Source organism: Hyla sarda, chromosome 3 (genome assembly GCF_029499605.1).
Source record: "Hyla sarda isolate aHylSar1 chromosome 3, aHylSar1.hap1, whole genome shotgun sequence".
NCBI lineage: Eukaryota > Metazoa > Chordata > Amphibia > Anura > Hylidae > Hyla > Hyla sarda.
Genome location: NC_079191.1, coordinates 118,447,985 through 118,460,567, shown reverse-complemented (window position 1 = coordinate 118,460,567; position 12,583 = coordinate 118,447,985). Strand labels below are relative to the sequence as shown.

Below are 12,583 nucleotides of genomic sequence, written 5' to 3'. Positions count from 1 at the left end.
TGTAGCAGTGTATAAAGATAATCATCTAACACATTAGTCAATTGTAAGGTATTTGATTGGAAGGCAGATAAAGAAGCACTCTTTCTTGCCTATATCATTCACACTCACTATCACTAGTCCTACAGCACAATTTGTTTCAGAGCAGCTGCTTCTATATGTTTCATTACTCCAACTGACTCTCAGTCTGACTCTCTTAGGCTATGTTCACAAGACCGGAATGTACACATGGAAAATCTCCATGCCTCTGTCCTTATCAGGAAAAGTCCAGAGCAGGATAGGTTTTCTATGGGGATTTGCTCCTACTCTGGACAGTTCCTGACATGGACAGAGGTGTCAGCAGAGAGCACTGTGGTCAGACAGAAAAGAACTATATAACTTCCCCTGTAGTATATAGCAGCTTATAAGTACCGGAAGGATTAACCCCTTAAGGACCCGGGGTTTTTCCGTTTTTGCATTTTTCGTTTTTTCCTCCTTACCTTTAAAAAATAATAACTCTTTCAATTTTGCACCTAAAAATCCATATGATGGCTTATTTTTTGCGCCACCAATTCTACTTTGTAATGACGTCAGTCATTCTACCCCAAAATCTACGGCGGAACGGAAAAAATAATAATTGTGAGTCAATTTTTTTTTTTTAAATGCCATTTTGTAACTTTTGGGGGCTTCCGTTTCTACACAGTACATTTTTCTGTAGGTCCATATGATTTAAATTATACCCTACTTATATAGGTTTGATTTTGTGGTACTTCTGGAAAAGATCATAACTACATGCAGGAAAATTTGTATGTTTAAAATTGTCATATTCTGATCCCTATAACTTCTTTTTTTTTCCGCATATGGGGCGGTATGAGGGATCATTTTTTGCGTTGTGATCTGAAGTTTTTAGCGGTACCATTTTTTGCATTGTTAGGACTTATTGATTGCTTTTTATTCATTTTTTAATGATATAAAAAGTGACCAAAAATGCACTATTTTGGACTTATGAATTTTTTTGCATGTACGCCATTCACCGTGCGGTTTAATTAACAATATATTTTTATAATTCGGACATTTCCGCATGCGGTGATACCACATATGTTTATTTTTATTTACACAGTTTTATTTTATTTTTTATTGGAAAAGGGGGGTGATTCAAATTTTTATTAGGGGAGGTGTTAAATGATCTTTATTCACTCTTTTTTTTTTCACTTTTTTTTTTGCAGTGTTATAGCTCCCATAGGGGGCTATAACACTGCACACATTGATCTTTTACATTGATCAATGGTTTCTCATAAGAAACCACTGATCGATGATTCTGCCGCTTGACTGCTCATGCCTGGATCTCAGGCACTGAGCAGTCATTCGGCGATCGGACAGCGAGGAGGCAGGTAGGGATCCTCCAGCCGTCATGTAAGCTGTTCGGGATGCCGCAATTTCGCCGCGGCTATCCCAAACAGCTCCCTGAGCTAACCGGCATGGTTTCACTTTCACTTTAGACGCGGCGTTCAACTTTGAACGCCGCGTCTAAAGGGTTAATAGCGCGCGGCACCACGATCTATGCCACGCGCTATTAGCCACGAGTCCCGGCCGTTGTTAGAGGCTGGGCCCGACCGCGGACTCATGACGTACGCGTACGTCATGGGTCCTTAAGAGGTTAATATTTTTAAATAGAAGCAATTTATAAATCTGGTTAACTTTCTAGCACCAGTTAATTTGAAAACATTTTTTTCCACTGGAGTACCCCTTTAAATACAATGGGACAGAAAAGAACTATACAACTTCCCCTGTAGTACATAGCAGCTGATAAGTACTGGAAGGATTAACATTTTTAAATAGAAGTAACTTACAAATCTGTTTAACTTTCTGAGTTTTCCACTTGTGAAGCCCTTTAAATTCAATGGGACAATGGAATAGCTACAGAATCTTTTGAGGAATTCCAATGCGGAATTCGGCACAGAAATTCTGAACATGTGAACATGGCCTAAGGGTATTCACACGGCAGAATTTAAATAGGATTCCACAGTCCCATTCAGAGAGCAGAAATTCCACAGCGGAATTCTGCAGCAGAATTTCTTTTAAATCAATGGGGCTTGAATTTTGGAGAACACTGGAATTCTGCTGCATTTCTGTAGATATTTTGTTGCAATTCTAGTGGAATTCCGCAGTTCAGTGATTCAATTCAGCAAGCTTTGCTAAATGGAATTTCTGACGAATTGTGTAAATTCCGCAGTGCGAACATACCCTAAATCTTCCAGTGCTTAACCCCTTAAGGACCAGAGCGTTTTTTGCACATTCTGATTTCGAAATAGTTTTTTTTCGTGACATATTCTACTTTATGTTAGTGGTAAAGTTCCGTCGATACTTGCATCATTTCTTGGTGAAAAATTCAAACATTTAGCATTTTTCTAACTATGAAGCTCTCTACTTGTAAGGAAAATAGACATAACTAATATATGATATATTGATTCACATATACAATATGTCTACTTTGTTGGCATCATAAAGTTGACATGTTTTTACTTTTGGAAGATATCAGAGGGCTTTAAAGTTCAGCAGCAATTTTTTGATTTCTCACAAAATTTTCAAAATCAGAATTTTTCAGGGACCAGTTCAGTTTTGACGTGGATTTGAGGGGACTTCATATTAGAAATACCCCATAAATGACCCCATTATAGAAACTGCACGCCTCAAAGTATTCAAAATGACATTCAGAAAGTGTATTAACCCTTTAGGTGTTTCACAGGAATAGCAGCAAAGTGAAGGAGAAAATTCTAAATCTTCATTTTTTACACTCGCATGTTCTTGTAGACCCAATTTTAACAAGGGGTAATAGGAGAAAAAGCCCACCAAAATTTGTAACCCAATTTCTCTCAAGTAAGGAAATACCTCATATGTGTATGGGAAGTATACAGTGGGTGAAGTAGAGGGATTTTGGAGAGTGAATTTTGCTGAAATGGTTTTTGGGGGGCATGTCGCATTTAGGAGGCCTGAAAGGATTAAGATTATTTAATAGAAGTAATTTACAAATCTGTTTAACTTTCTGGAGCCAGTTGATATATAAAAAAGTTTTTTTCCTGGATAACCCCTTTAACACCCCACAGGTGTTTGATGACTTTTTGTTAAAGTCGGATGTGTAAATGTTTTTTTTTTTTTTTTCACTGAAGTGCAATTTTTTCACCAAATTTACCATTGTTACAAAGGGTAATGGGAAAAAATGCCCCCAAAATTTGTAACCCCATATCTTATGAGTATGGAAATATCCCATGTTAAGACGTAAAATGCTCTGCGCGCGAACTGCAATGCTCAGAAGAGAAGGAGTCACATTTAGCTTTTGGAAAGCTTGTTTTGCTGAAATGGTTTTTGGGGGCATGTCGCATTTAGGAAGCCCTATGGTACCAGAACACCAAAAAAAAAAAAAAAACACATGTCATACTATTTTGGAAACTACACCCCTCAAGAAACGTACCAAGGGGTACAGTGAGCATTAACACCCCACAGGTGTTTGACAACTTTTTTGTTCAAGTCGGATGTGTAAATGAAATATTTTTGTTTTCACTAAAATGCTGGTTTTTCCCCAAATGTTATATTTTTTACAAGAGTTAATTGGAGAAAATGCCCCCCAAAATTTGTAACCCCATTTCTTCTGAGTATGGAAAAACCCCATGTGTGGACGTCAAGTGCTCTGCTGGCGCATTACAATGCTCAGAAGAGGAGGATTGCCATTGAGCTTTTGGAGAGAGAATTTGTTTGGAATGGAAGTCAGGGGCCAAGTGCGTTTACAAAGCCCCACGTCATGCCAGAACAGTGGACCCCCTCCACATGTGACCCCATTTTGGAAACTATGTAATAAGGGGTTCAGTGAGCATTTACACCCCAGAGAGGTGTAGTTTCCAAAATGGGGTCACATGTGGAGGGGGTGGTCCATTGTTCAGGCACTATGGAGGCTTTGTAAACACATGTGGACTTCAATTCCGGGAAAAAAATTATCTCCAAAGGCCCGATGGCGTTCCTTCTCTTCTGAGCATTGTAGTGCACCCACAGAGCACTTTACATCCACATATGGGGTATGTTCTTGCTGAGAAGAAATGGGGTTAAAACATTTGGGGGGCTTTTTTCCTAGTTTCCCTTGTGAAAAGGAAAAAATTAGGGTAACACCAGCATTTTAGTTAAATTTTTATTTTTTTTCATCAAACTTTAACGAAAATTCGTCAAACACCTGTGGGGTTTTAAGGCTCACTATACCCCTTGTTATGTTCCATGAGGGGTGTCGTTTCCAAAATGGGGTCACATGTTTGTATTTATTTTTTTGCATTTATGTCAGAACCGCTGTAAAATCAGCCACCCCTGAGCAAATCACCAATTAGACAATTAGGCCTCAAATAGGCCTCAAATGTACATAGTGTGCTCTCACTCCTGAGCCTTGTTGTGCGTTTGCAGAGCATTTTACACAGGGTATTTTACACGGGGTATTTCCGTACTCAGGAGAAATTGCGTTACAAATTTTGTTGGTCTTTTTTTTCCTTTTACCTCTTGTGAAAATGAAAAATATGGGGCAACACCAGCCTGTTAGTGTAAATGTTTTTATTTTGTTTACACTAACAGGCTGGTGTAGACCCCAACTTTTCCTTTTCATAAGGGGTAAAAGGAGAAAAAGCTCCCCAAAATTTGTAACACATTCTCTCCCAAGTACAGAAATACTCCATATGTGGCCCTAAACTGTTTCCTTGAAATACGACAGGGCTCCGAAGTGAGAGACACCATGCATATTTGAGGACTAAATTAGGGATTGCATAGGGGTGGACATAGGGGTATTCTACTCCAGTGATTACCAAACAGGTTGCCTCCCAGCATGCCTGGAAAGTCAGTGGCTGTCCGGAAATGATGGGAGTTGTTGTTTTGCAACAGCTGGAGCCTCCCTTTTGAAAACACTGCCATACGATACATTTTTCATTTTTATTGGGGGGGACAGTGTAAGGGTGTGTATATGTTGTTTTTTACCTTTTATTATGTGTTAGTGTAGTGTAGTGTTTTTAGGGTACATTTACACAGGCTGGGGTTTACGGTGAGTTTCCTGCTAGGATTTTGCGCCGCAGCGAAAAACTTGCCGCAGCCCAAACTTGAAGCAGGAAACTCACTGTAAACCCTCCCGTGTGAATGTACCCAATATATTTACATGGGGGGGGGGGGGTGGCAAACCTCCAGCTGTTGCAAAATTACAACTCCCAGCATACACTTACAGACCATGCATGCTGGGAGTTGTACTTTTGAAAAAGCTGGAGGCACACTGGTTGGAAAACCTTCAGTTAGGTTCTGTTACCTAACTCAGTATTTTCCGACCAGTGTGCCTCCAGCTGTTGCAAAACTACAACTCCCAGCATGCTGGGAGATGTAGTTATGCAACAGCTGGAGGTATGCAACTACAACTGCCAGCATGCCAAGACCGCTGTTTGCTGTTTTGGCATGCTGGGATTGGTAGTTTTGCAAGATCTTAAGGGGCACAGTTTAGAGACCACTGCACAGTGATCTCCAAACTGTGGGACTCCAGATGTTGCAAAACTACAAATCCCAGCATGCCCAAACAGCAAACAGCTGTCTGGGCATGCTGGGAATTTTAGTTTTGTAACATCTGGAGGGCTACAGTTTAGAGACCACTGTATAGTGGTCTAAAAACTGTATCCCTCCAGATGTTGCTAGGCAACTACTCACCGGCTTCTGTAGGATCGCAGCACCAGGGAGCCGCATCGCCATCCTCTGTCGCCCGCCGCCATTCGCCGATGGTAAATGGACCTCTGGCGTCGGTCACCATTGGTTCTCCCATTCTGCCCGGACTACTGTGGGTGAGCAGAACAGTGGAACCGAACTTTAACCCCCGCCCCCGATCTGCTATTGGTCGATCACTTCTGACCGACCAATAGCAGGGATTCGAGGGGGTGGCACCGCTGCCACCTCACTCCTATCCCTTTAGGGGGATCATGGGTGTCTTGGACAACCCCAGTCCTCCTTATTTTCCGGGTCACAGGAGACCCGTATTACCCGGAATCACCGCAAATCGCCAGTGTGAATTTACTCAGGACCCCCCTGGACATTGGCATGGTATGCCTGCTAATAGATATCAGCAGTCATCCCGGTCCAGGCGCCGCCAGGCGCGCGGCAGGGAAGGCACTAAAATTCCCCCCTTGATCCTTAAGTACCAGGGAGTGAGGGCGTACCTGTACGCCCGTGGTCCCTAAGTGGTTAATGTATCCACACAGGATGTCAGTTCTTGGTCTAGCTTTATGTACAATACAAGATGACATCATCACCTACATATTCATCCTAGCAGTTTACAGACCCTCCCCTTCCAGCTTCATCTGCTGTCATCTGCTATCTCTGTGAAATTAAGTGGGGAAAAAAGGTGCTATATTATGGTAATTGTGCAAATGACAGTAAACATTTTAAAATGTTACCATATTTTAAAAAAAATTGCAGCAGAAAAAGATGCAGTAAAAAAATTTGAAAAATGCTGGAAAACACATGTGAGCGCTGCTGAGCACGACTTCAAATCTTCATAAAACTCCTCCATTGTGATTATAGGTCAAATCACTTTCTCCTCTTGGCAATATTTCTCTAAAAACACTTTTAGGATGCACTCACACGCTAGTAGCTAGCAGAGAGTTTCCTGCTGCGAGTTACGCTACCATTGATTTAAATGGGTCCGCGGACAGTCCGCAAATCTGACACTAATGCGGACCTATTCAAATCAATGGTAGTGTAACTCGCAGCAGGTTTCCTACAACGGGCAACCCGCTGCTAGTAATAGCGTGTGAACACCCCCTTAGTAAGAAAACGCATTAAAACTGCACATTGTGTAAACTGACACCAACCCACTAATGAGTCTCAGTGGTTTAGGCTTGTAGTTGCTGCAGTCTAGCCAATTTAATAGGTGGGAATTGAACTGCCCCCTCTCTTTGCAAAGCCAGTGGATTTATTGGAAATGTGGGCAGTTTTGCCCTGAATGATGAATCCAGCTTTGTTCTGAATCACAAACAACATGTCTGAAATCTAGTACCATCCACATCAGCTAAAATGGTAAATACAAAGCATACACAAGATTATTACCGTATTTCTCGGCATATAACATACATTTTTTAGGCTAAAAGTTTTAGCCTAAAGTCTATCTGCGTGTTATACGCTGATAAGCCACTGCAGTTCAATGATTTAAAGTGGGCACTTTAAATCAATGAACTGGAGCAGCTTTTGCAGGTCCAGAGACCTGCCGTCACTGCCCGCTTCTCTGCCCCCTCCTATACTGGGGTACAGAGACCACCGCCGCCACTGCCCCATGGCCTCCCCCATCCCCGGTTTTATAATTACCTGTTCCCGGGGTCCGCACTGCTTCTGGCTCCGGCAGTCTCCTGCATTGTTGCTATGCGCTGCGCAATGACAAGTGAAGTGGCGTCTTCAACGCGACGTCACTGTCAGTGGCCCGGCGCACAGTGACAGCTAAGGACGTCTCTGGAGCCAGAAGCAGCGCGGACCCCGGGAACAGGTAATTATAAAACCGGGGATGGGGGAGGTAAGGGGGCAGCGGTGGCAGCAGTCCCTGGATAGCCAGGGGGAGAAAAAGCAGCGGCAGCAGGACTCTAGACCCCGGGAAAGGCAGGGGGAGAGAAGCGGGCAGTGACGGCGGTCTCTGACCCCACAAAAGCCGCGCTTCTGCGGGGTCAGAAACAGTCTATCAGGGTATACAAATGCACACACACGCACCCTCATTTTACCAAGGATATTTGGGTAAAACACTTTTTTTACCCAAATATCCTTGGAAAAATGAGGGAGCGTTATAGGCCGGTCCGTGGTATACCCCGATAAATTTGTGGGGGGGGGTTCATCTTCTGTTTAACTGAATGGAAGTTGGGCTGCAAAACACAGCTCTGACCACTATACAGTGAACACAGCCAGGGGTTCTCTTCCATGAGATGCCTTGTTGATCTTTGAGTGACAAGTATTAGAGAGTGTGAAAGCAATAACACAAATTTTAGACACCTGCTCCCCATTCACACCTGAAATTTTGTAACACCAACAAGTCGCATGACACCGGGGTGGGAAAATGGCTAATTGGGCCCAATTTGTCCATTTCCATTTCCACTTAGGGGTGTACTTACTTTTGTTGTCAAGGTTCTGTGTCTTGAGTTATTTTGAGGGGACACAATATAAAACAATGTGGGGGAGATTTATCAAAACCTGTATAGAGGAAAAGTTGCTGAGTTGTCCATAGCAACCAATCAGATCACTTCTTTCACTTCTGAAAAGTCCTATGAAAAATGAAAGAAGCGATCTAGTTGGTTGCTATGGGCAACTCAGCAACTTTTCCTCTGGCTTTGATAAATCTCCCCCTGTTACTTTACATTGTGTGTCATTTCTTCAATGTTGTCACACAAAATAAAAGATTTCCAAAAATGTATATATAAATATAAGATAGAGTTGCCACTCTATGAAATAAAGCAATTGTATTATTGTATTGTATTATTATATGGAGCTACTATGCAGATATCAAAAGAGGAGGGAAACATATGCAAATAGTTACCATTTCTGAGAGATTTTGTAAGTGTTTCAATGCTGGGAGGAACTTAATATGTATATGTAAGGTGTGCATCTATTATTCCTTTCTTTTCTTCTTTCTTTACTGACTGTAAGTTAGGCTGGGTTCACATCACGTTTTTCCCAATACGGGACCGCATACGGCTGGGGGGAGCCAAAACCAGGCACTGCCATATCCCTGCCGTGTACCGCCCGTATGTAATGTATTTCAATGAGCCGACTGGAGTGAACCAGTTGGCTCATTTTTGCCCATATGCGGTTTTCTACCGGACCTAAAACCGTAGTCAACCACTCCGGTCGGCTCATTGAAATAAATTACATACGGACGACATACGGCAGGGATGCGGGAGCACCCGGTTTTAGCTCCCCCCAGCCGTATGCGGTCCCGTATTGGGAAAAAGTGATGTGAACCCAGCCTTAACAAGAGAGTGCAGAAGGAGTGCAGTATCACTTACAGGATGTGCCCACTAATGGTTTGTTTGTAACCATAGAGCCACACAAGTCTGCATAAAAGCTGTACAGTGGTCCCTCAACATACAATGGTAATCCGTTCCAAACGAACCATCGTTTGTTGAAACCATCGTATGTTGAGGGATCCGTGCAATGTAAAGTATAGGACAGTGGTCTCTAACCTGCGGACCTCCAGATGTTGCAAAACTACAACTCCCAGCATGCCCCGACAGCCAACGGCTGTCGGGGCATGCTGGGAGTTGTAGTTTTGCAACATCTGGAGGTCTGCAGGTTGAAGACCACTGGTATTGGAGGTTATACTGACGTGTCCCCGCCGCTCCGGACCTTCACCACTGCCCTGGATGTCGCCCTCCATCGCTGTCGCCGCGTCCCCGGGGTGTCCCCAACGTACCGGGAAGGTCTCTGCTGCCTGGTAACGTTGCTCTCCATTGCCGCCATCACGTCGCTACGCATGCCGCTCCTAATGGATGACGGGACAGCGTGCGCGGCAATGTGATGACGACGAAGGAAAGCGCCGGCGATGCAGGGGATCCCGAAGAGTACACGTGTTGAAGAAGCAGAAAAAAAATCGGCAACTCACCGCAGTCAGCTCATAAATCTTCTTTTATTGCATACTCACAAATTTACAAGGGAAGAGGGTTTTGGGGGGGGACACAGGATGGCGACCAAGCTCCGTTTCGCACGGTGATCGTGCTTCCTCCGGCCATGCTAACCATATCTAAGACTGTGAACTTTATACAGGTGAGTGAAAGTGCGCTTCCAATTATGCCCCTGGATCGGGAACATGTGACCCAATCACGTAGGAAGGAGGGGGAGTCACCTTACAAGCTAGAAGCAAGTTGCTAAATCAGTCCGGTCATATAACCCCAAAACTCCCGTCACGCTGGTTTTTACAATCCATAGTGTTTCAGCACGGAGGAGTTTGTGGTCAATGCGTTCACCTCTGCTTGTTTGCACTTTTTCCAAACCCAGGAAACGTAGGACTTCTGGGTTGTTGTCGTGCATTTCTTTTACATGGGCCACCAGACGTACTGCTCCTGGTCTCCCCGTTCTTATGGCATAAAAATGCTCCCTGACAGAAAGCGGAGTTGGCGTCTGGTGTGCCCAATGTAAAAGAAACCGCAAGGACACATAATAGCATAAACAATATTAGTACTTCTACAGGTGATAAGATCCCTTATAGAACGATGAATGGAACCCAACCTCAGATACTTAGTTTCCCAACAATAGTTACAAAAATTGCAACTTCTACACTTATAGTTACCTACTGGCAGGAGATCACCTAACCATGTTAATTTTTCAGTGTTATTCTGTTTCTTTTTTTTACTGTTATTAAGAGTGTCTCCTATTGTAGGATTTCGCCTATATGTGATTCGGGGTTTTCTCTTAGCTACATCTTTTAGGTCCTCATCTGATTCAAGCAAGAACCAATTTCTTCTAATGGCCCTTTCAACGGCTGAATTCATGGGTGAGTTTTGTAGAACAAAGGTAAATCTTTTAACTTCTTTTATTTTTTATTTTTTTAAGAGGTCACGTCTATTGATTTTATTTGCTTTCTCTCTACCCTTTCTGATTATTTTTTCCGGATATGATCTCTCTCTCTCAATCTATTCTCTAGTTGATCTGCTTGTTGAGTATAAGTATCTATGTTGCTGTTATTCCTTTTTAAGCGGACAAATTGTCCGTATGGAATTCCTTGTTTCACTATTTCTCTGTGTGAACTGTTATAATGTAAAAGAGTGTTTCTGGCTACTGACTTTCTGAAGCCTTCTGTATTTATATCTCCTTCTGCTATTAGTTTTACGTCCAAAAATTCAAGGGAACTCCCGCCGAACTGACTTGTAAACTGCATATTTACTGTGTTTCTATTTGAATAGAGGACAAATTCTTCAAAAACTTCTTGTGAACCGGACCATCTGACCAGGACGTCATCGACATAGCGATGGTAGGTTTTAATATACTTCAAAAAAGGATTTTTCTCACTGTAAACATAATGATTTTCAAAGTGAGCCAAAAATATATTGGCATATGTACAAGAGACGGGGGTCCCCATTGGGGTCCCCGTCTCCTGTCTATACCATGTATCATTCACCTGAAAAGTGTTATTATTAAGAACAAAAAGAAGACCTTCTGTAACAAAATCTACTACTGCCTGGGGGGTGTCTGTCTGTGCAAGGGACTCCCTTATAGCCTGTACACTCGCAGTATGGGGAATGCGGGTGTACAGGCTAACCACATCAATTGAACAAAGGCTGTACTCCTGCTCCCAGTGGATGTCTTCCATGATCTGGAGCAAGTGCTTGGTGTCTTTCACATAAGAAAGGGCTGAGCTCTGGATTGGATTAAGAATCCAATCCAGGTACTGAGACAAAAACTCGGTCGCTGAGCCGATCCCCGCGACAATGTGTCTGCCCGGTGGTCGGCTCAGCGATTTATGTACCTTTGGTAAATGATACTTGCGTGCGGGCTTTACATTGTCAGGATAGAGTTTTTCTGCATTACTTTCCGATAGCACTCCCCTACTTACTTGTTTATGCAGGAATGTTTTAAGATTATTTAAGATCTTAGGTGTGGGATCAGTCGACAGGGGGGTGTATGTGGAAGAATCGGCCAATTGTCTTGCGGCTTCTTCTTTGTATTCTGCTGTATACTGTACCACTATACTCCCCCCCTTGTCAGCTCTCACCAACGTAAGATCCTTCCTTTTTTCTATGGCCCTAAGTGCTTGTTTCTCACTAGCCGAGAAATTACTGACAGGCTCAGGATATAAAATGGCTTTAACATCCTGCATAACAGCCTTCATGAACAAATCCCCTGTACTACCCTGTATGTTAGGTGGAAAAAATTTAGATTTTTTTCCCTTTTCTAAAGTATTTTGTCTTATCAGGGTTTGAGGGTCCTTGAAAGGGGTTATCAGAAAAATCAGTTGCCAACATGGCTATACATTCACTATCCTGAGCATTGAACTCTGGGGGGAGAAAACCAAGGAGACCAATAGTAATAGGGACATCTCCTTTTTTTTTTTTTGCCTGAGTATAGGGAGGTTTATTAGCAAAATATCTATGCAATGAAATGTCCCGCATGGCTCTAGCCATATCTATCTCGAAAGTCACCTCGTTACATTTTTTACATGTCCGTAGTTCAAACCCTTGGACAGCAAGGATACTGTCGCCTCGTCAAGTGGTTCTTTAGTAAGGTTGATCACGTTCACATTTTACTTTTTCCCTTCCAGGTGGCAGCTCTCCTTTTCTTGTGATCTTGCGCAGGTGGACTTACTACTTGCTCTCTTACGTCTTGGTCTCCCTCTTCTCGTGCTCCTGCTTCTAAAGGGGCTGAGGTAAGAGGGGTTGGGTTTGGTTCAGATTGTGCTTTTCTGGAAAGTCCTGCGTTTTGTCTGGTTACGGGTTTGTTCTGATTTGGTTGCGGTTTATTATTCTTGTTTTTTGGTTTTGAGGCTCCCGTTCTTATGTCAGATGTTTTATTGTGCCAGGTAAAAACAAGATTACTATCATAGTCCCGAAGAGTACGCTACGGAGGCCCGAGGACAGGTGAGTGA

General features: G+C 43.0%; 1 long non-coding RNA gene across 1 annotated transcript; it reads left to right on the top strand.

Moving 5' to 3' along the window:
- The first annotated feature begins 10,415 nt into the window (after positions 1–10,415).
- On the top strand, positions 10,416–12,348 carry LOC130360613 (uncharacterized). The gene is made up of 3 exons (XR_008890733.1): positions 10,416–10,495; positions 10,905–10,972; positions 12,260–12,348. It is a non-coding gene; the product is annotated as an uncharacterized LOC130360613 (long non-coding RNA).
- The last annotated feature ends 235 nt before the right edge of the window (positions 12,349–12,583 follow it).